The sequence below is a fragment of the Bos indicus genome, chromosome 5, assembly GCF_029378745.1.
Source record: "Bos indicus isolate NIAB-ARS_2022 breed Sahiwal x Tharparkar chromosome 5, NIAB-ARS_B.indTharparkar_mat_pri_1.0, whole genome shotgun sequence".
NCBI lineage: Eukaryota > Metazoa > Chordata > Mammalia > Artiodactyla > Bovidae > Bos > Bos indicus.
In genome coordinates, this window is record NC_091764.1 from 4,849,227 (window position 1) to 4,856,885 (window position 7,659).

The window sequence follows — 7,659 nt, forward strand, 5'->3', positions numbered from 1 at the left end:
AAGAAATGTAACACTTAAATACTGAGGTAATAATTCTAGTTACAAAGTCATGGAGCCATTTCCTAAAAGAACAGTAATAGTATATTCAGTTGTCAGAAATTTACAAAGAAAAATTATATTCAAATTCTAATATGCATTCTCATATTGTCTAGATAGTTCCTTATATAGCTTTAGTGTAAGTTCAATAGGGAGAAAAAGGCATATGGTTTGCTTTAAAATAAATTAGCAATAGTAAGTTTAGTAGCAGCAGCATTTATAGTAATAGCATTTACTGAGAGCTTACTATGTGCAAAATGCTTTACATAAATTACTCCTGTTGATTTAGAGGAAATATTTATACTAAATTACAAGACATCCAGAAAGATAACTCATACAGATGGCAGGAATCAATAATGAAAGCCTTCAGCTTGATAATGTTAAGGCTGCATTATAAAGGCTCTATATAGAAACCAAAAGAAAGGAGGAAAATGATGCAGAGGACTCATGGGGGAAAGGAAAAGACAAAGACCTAATGAATCAAGTTCAGTCTGAGATTATATAAGCTTCTCTGGAAATAATCACATTGGAAAAAGGATTCTCTTTTAGAAAAATTCAGAATTTTCTTGTGATTCATAAAAGAATAGCTGTGAAAAGAGAGAAGATTTTGGATAAGTCTGAAAACAAGAATATGGGAAGAGGATAACATGCCCTTATCAATGGAGAACTGATAAATGAAACAATGAATGAGATACAGTCTCATTTTTTCCCTCTTGGTCAATATAAGAGAGGAAAATCCTAGAACAAATATCCAGGCTTCATATATAAGACCGGAGAGAATAGAACACCCTTCCCCCCACCCCCCGCCCCCAACCTCAGCTAACTAACTCCACTGATCCTGCTGTAAAAGACCCATAAAAGCCGGAGGTGGAAGACAGACAGGAAGCAAATCTTTGAAAGATGGCAATGGAAAACCTAGGGGGGAAATCAGTTGTGATTTCCTGTGTTGGTTTGTGTGGAACAAGAATTCAAAGGACCGTGTGGACATTACTTCTTGCAGAGAAGCAACTGAAATGCTCCTTCCTTTGTACCCTTAAGTCAGCATCACAGAAGGCTACAGAAACTGAGCAGCATATCACCACTAGAAATGTGGATCTCATGAAACCACCTTGTGACTGTCAGATGGCAACTTGTCAGATTTTAACATTTGAACAAATTAACTCTTTTAAAATCCAGTATGAGGATTATTTAAATATTATTAACCCTACTTAAGGAAGCAATATGTTCATAAGCAAAATTTCTCTGCAGTAGTCCTAAATGGCTGCGTTTTCCCATCCCTTCCTTTAGGTATGCCCTTTTGTAATGTGATTTTGCATCTTCTCCCACTAAGTCCGTTTCTCCAGCCCTTGAATCTATACTGGCTTTGCATCTTGCTTTAGCCAACAGAAAAAGTGGAAGTGATTTTTTACCCGTCCAACGCCTTGGCTTCAAAAAGTCTTGCATGCTTCTGCTTTCTCTCTTTCTTGGAACCTTACCCTAGAGCTATGACAACAAGTCTTATCTGACCTGCATGATGGAAGGAGTTATATTTTCCAGTGTCCTCCCACCCCACCCCAAACACACATCTCTTTGGTGCAAAGAAAAATAGTACTAGAAAATAAGTAAAAGGACATAATAGAGCAAGGATTTAAAAGAAATAAACATCTAAAAGATATAAAGTACCCCCCACCAATAGCTAAAACCTCATCTCTGCCCCTGGAGGATAGCCAGCTAATCTCCAGAGGTAGAACTGCCTTGCTCTTATGCGTGTGTCCAGAAGAGCTGTCCCAGACATGCTAACACACAGAATCAAGAGCTAAAGAGAAAACTATGTATAGAGGCTATTAAGTTTTGGAATGGTTTGTTATACAAATTGATTCATCCTCTAAGGTCCCTTCATCTGAAAATTAAAGGACATGAACCTACTTACCTGCCCTCTTAACAATAACTAACATTTATATCATGTATTGTGAATTCTAAAAATCCCCAGCAATATATGATATATATTTTTCCTCAAGCTATAAATTTTTGAAAGGTGGTTTTCATAGTGGTTAATTCCACAGGCCTTGGAGACAGGTAAAATGAAATTTTATCTTCTGAGTGTTGCTTGCTAGGTATCTGACCTGGAAAAAAGTACTCATCTCCTTGAGCCTCAATTTCCCTTTCCATAGAATAAAAAAGATGTCACTATAGTTAATATGGGGATTAAATGGCATAAGGCCAATAAAAAGCTTACGTTTCTAGCATATTTTAAGCATCTATGGATAGTAACTTTTATTGTCAAATGAGGAATAAGTCTCATCCCAAAGTCACCTAGTTAATAATTGGCAGGAGCAGACCATAACCCATGTGTTTTCATGGCGGTTCTAACCCTTAACTGTTACAGCACACTATCCTGTAGAGAGGTCAAAACTAGTTCAAATATTGAATAGTCCATAAAGATGCAATGAAACCAAAACTCTAGAATACTTGCACTATGTCTGCATTCTTCACAAATTATTTTAGTTCAAAAATATATGTATTAGCCATCTTTTAATGACTTAGTTTATGCAATATACTTTCTAATACCCAACATAGTTACTTGTAACAATTATAAGATAGACCTGCTGCTGCTGCTGCTGCTGCTGCTAAGTCACTTCAGTCGTGTCCAACTCTGTGCGATCCCATAGACGGCAGCCCACCAGGCTTCCCCATCCCTGGGATTCTCCAGGCAAGAACACTGGAGTGGATTGCCATTTCCTTCTCCAGTGCATGAAAGGGAGAAGTGAAAATGAAGTTGCTCAGTCGTGTCCAACTCTAGCGACCCCATGAACTGCAGCCTACCAGGTTCCTCCGCCCATGGAATTTTCCAGGCAAAAGCACTGGAGTGGGGTGCCATTGCCTTCTCCGAAGATAGACCTACATACAAAGAATTCATGGATTACTACTTTTACAACTTGGTCATTTGATTTGTAAGAAATATGTATTTGTGTTGGTTATCAAGAGTCAGAGGCTTTGCATAAATACTCAGCATGACAACATAGACATTGAACCAATTTGAGCTTGTCATATGCCTAGAAAATTAATGTGCAAGAGTTCTAAGAAAAGGCATTTAGATTGAAGAAAGAGAAAAAATTCCCATGAACATAGTATGATGTTGACAGATGAGCATTAAAAGCAAGAGTTGAAGATAGCCTTCTCATTATGAAAAATTCTTTATAGTCCTCTGCATCATCCATTTAAACAAATCCTGATACTGATGCTGAAGATAGACAGGTAACTTTGGTAAATGGAGCAATGCATTATTCACATTACACATCTTGATGTCATTTTAACTTACACAGAGGTCAGTGTGCAGCACTTTCTCCTGGTATGACTGATTGTTTTACTACTAAGGGTTAAATTATTGGCAGATACCGATAAAGTGCACTTTACTTCCTATTGCCCTTGTTCCTCAATAGGTCATGGGTGCAAGATAAGATGTTTCATTAAAATTTTATAATCTGTATTTTTAGTACTTCCCTGCCTTCTCCTGCTAATTATTTCATATGTGTATGACTTACATTATATACATTTATAGATTCCCTCTCTACATTTTCTGCCTCACTCCAGACTGGAGAGTTCTATGCTTTGAAGTGCATCAAACTCCCCTGAGAAGGCTTTTAAGATGCAAGGCTCCACCCTGAGTTTTTGTTTCAGTTGGTTTGGTCTGCACCAGTTTGTGCAGTCAGAAATCTGTGTTTTTAAAAAGCATCCTACACTTTATGAAATGTCCATAGGAAGCTGTATGGAAGGGAGTGTTTATAAATATATAACAAGGAATTAGCTGAAAATTGCACCTGCAGAATATATTAGAGAGGAGTGGAGCAAGAAGAGAACTAACATTTATTAAGGACAAACTGTAGATATTATACATTATTTTATTATTATTACAGAAAGTGTAAGAAGCAAGTATTGAAATACTAATTTTCTTCATATTAGGTCAGGGATTGTCAGAGTGACCAAAAAAAAAAAAAGAAGAAGAATTATTAGCAACTGCAGTAGTCAAAACTTTTTTAGGTAATTAAGAGCAAAGTAAAAGTCAGAGAGGGACTTCCTGCTTGGTCCAGTGGTTAAGACTACAGGTTAGATCAACTACAGGTTAGATCCCTGGTTGGGGAACTAAGATCCCACATGTGGCATGGCCAAAAGATTTTTTTAAAAGGCTAAGAGCTTTAGATGTGACTCATTTAATCCTCAACCTATGATTTTACCTGCATTTTACTAATAAGGAGACTGAGAATTTTAAAATAAGTTGCCCACTATCACACAACTAATAAGACACAGCTGGTACCATTCAACACATGTGCATTTAATCTCAATACCTGTGTTCTAGTCAGAGAGTAAATAGTAGAGCCATGATTTGAATATATGTAGAACCATAATTTGAATCAGAATTAAAAGACAATAGACATAACAAAAAATAAATAGCAAATTTGATGTATACCAATTGTTTTGATAATAGAAAACCCTTAGGTTTTAGATACTGTGATACTCATTATCACAGTATCTCAGAGCTATATCTCTCCCTTCTGTTTAATAAATAGCATATGAAAAAAAGCAGAAATCAAAATAAGACAGTAAAGCAAATTTTTTAAAAGGACTTTGGATTTATTTAATGCAAGAGGAGAAGAATGGAAACCATGAGTCACAAATATTGTTTTGCAAAAAGTTGGAAATAATCTGATAGAAATAATCCCTAGAAAATAAAGTAAGAGCTCAAAGAATGAGGAAAGCTTAAAGAGACTTGCAATAAGACTAAAGCAGATATAAGCACACCATTTTAGCTTTATTATTTAGAAAGATGTCTAGACAGGCAGAAAAGCAAGCTTCTGAAAAGTCACTATAGAAGATTTCAAATGGAGTTGAGGGAAGTTAAAATAATGTCAGGGCAAAGGAGGAGTTCTTATTGAAATTCTTTAACTGTGCTGTGGAAACCTGCTTTTCAGTTTATATTTATTTATTTCTTTAAAGAAATGGAACTAGGGGATAACATAGAATATCATGTAAGTTTGGGGACAGAAGTGAAAAGTAATTTAAAACTCCAGTATGAATTAGCATGACAAAACAGCCTCTCAGAGAAAATGTTAAATCCTACAATAAAACACACTGTTAATTGTTTCCAAGAGATATAAAATACTTTCGAATTTTTGTCAGAAACACACATACACACACATCAATTTTTAACTCCATAGTAAGATATATAATCTTAAAAGTCCAGTATTCTCTGAAAGTCCTGAATCTATTTTATTGCCATAGTTAAATTTGGACTGTTAGTTAAATAGATTTAAGAGTATCTTTAGCTGATTTCATTTAATTACTGTGATGGGTGACACAATTTATTAATGAAATATTAAACCAAGAGAATACTCATATACTCTTCCCTAGTCCTGAGACAATACTTTCTGCTTTTACTAGCAGTCATTTCAATTATTTTGTCCCCTTTTAGGCAAAGACAAAAAATCAGGGATGATAACAAAAATAAATAAATAAATTGTCCCAGAGGCATTGCCAATAGAATTTCTAAAACTAAGCTCATCAGCCATTGACTTCAGCCTCCAATTCAGCTTTTCCAACCCCCTCCTGAAATCTGTGAGTGGTACTGATATGCTCAAAGTGAAAACTTGGGAAACAGTCATGACTCAATCCCTCTATATCTTATATCCAAGATCAACTCTGTCACCAGGTTGAAAAAATTCTTCTCCTAAATAGCTTTCAAGTCTGTTCACTTCCTTCCATTCTTGACTGTCCAGGCAGTCAACATGTGTTATCTCCATAAAGTTCACAACTCCTAACAGAGTTCTCTGCCCTCAACATTAATACTAAAAAACAAAAACAAAAACAATTCTGCATGTTGCAGTCAAAATGGTCTTTCAGAGAATAAAGATACTTATGCTGCCCTGTCCTATTTTATTACTTATCAGTGGCTACTCCTTGCATCTAGGAAAAACCCAATTTCCTTAGGATGTCCCTATCCATCTCACCTGTGCCATTTCTTTCTCTTGCTTTCTCCTTCTTTATACTACCTCAGCATAGTCTCAGATACTCTTCTTTTTTCATGGAAACTTCCCTTCTCTCCTCACATGTCTAACTGCTACTCAACCTTTGGATCTCAGTAACAACATTGTCTTGTTGCAAGCTTCCTCAATGCTGTAAAATATGTTGTATTCTGTGGATCCCAAACTATACACGTGTACATAGCATGCTATATTTTCTATATCAGGACACTTAGAAGTCAGAATTGCAATTATTTTTTAATTGCTTATCTCCCATGGCAGACTACGAGGGCTGGAATCAAGTGTGTCTTGGATACAATTATATCCCCAATGTCTCTAGGTTAATGTCCACTTTACAATGATCTGTGATGGTGATGATGATGATGAAGAAATAACTGCAATTGTGATCATATTACATTTGATGATATTGTATTATATTATTGTATAACTACCATCTTCCAGATTCTGGGCTAAATGATTTATATTTATTCCTCCATTTAATTATCACAGCAATGCTTTAGCATATGTATTATGATTACTCCCATTTTAGAGATAATGACTATTCCCATTTTAGAAATAAGAGCATGTAGGTGTAGAAAGGTTATTAAAATTGCCTTAAATCAAACCTCTAATAATTTGAGGAAATGAGACTTCAATCCAGGTGTTTTAGCTGCAAAGGTTGTCTTTTTCAATGTGTGGAGAAAATTACTCTTTATGAGTTTGAGTTTCTACAACTGAGAATTTTAGATATTGAATTCTTATCCCATTGGATTTCTGACGTTTCCATCTTATTCATTCACAATGTAATGCTAGTGCTCTCAGCTCTGCTTCTTGTTCTTAAGAATTCTAAATGTAGTAATTCCTTGGAAAATTACAAAACTCATACAAGTTTACAAAGTAAAAGTGTTTTAATGGGTATTCAGAAGTATATAGTCAAAGTCCTTCTAATTTTAAAATTAATTTAATGACACTATTTTTCAGTCAATGTCTTGTTCTAATACTAGACATCTATATTCAAAAAATAAGAGAAAATCTTCCAAAATATAAGGATGCTTCTCAACTTGCTTCTTACCTGAAGTTGGTTAGAGTCTAAAAGCCTCTTCTCATTTTGAAATTTACCTGCCCCTTTCAGTCCAAGATAATATAATTCTTTTACAATTTTTTTAAATTTTAAATTGTATCAAATTAAGATCTAGTCTATTAAACAAAAGATATATTCATATATTTTTTTCCTCAAAGCCCATCTAAAGCTTGGGTTCCAGTGAGGCTGCTATGATACAAAACCCTTAATAGTTTTAGTTCTATTGTTTTAACAGGGAAAGTCTTTGTGGCATGCCCTTAAATTCTTTAGATGGCTTGTGTCTAACTGAAAGTAACTATGAGAGATAACAACTTATATCTTTGGGGGCTTTTAACAAAGGATCTTATAGCCCTGTCTGAATTTGATTTGTTACTTTGGTAGTCTTTTGCTGAGAAAGATTAAGAAAAGAAACAGTTTTATTTCAAATCCAGCAAGTTCTAATTCATGTAATCTCTCTAAATCATGCTCAAAAATGTAGAGGCTTCTTCTTTGGTGCATCTATTCTTCTCCTGTTTTATCACAGCCAGTAAAAAGAAGCCAGTTGTCACT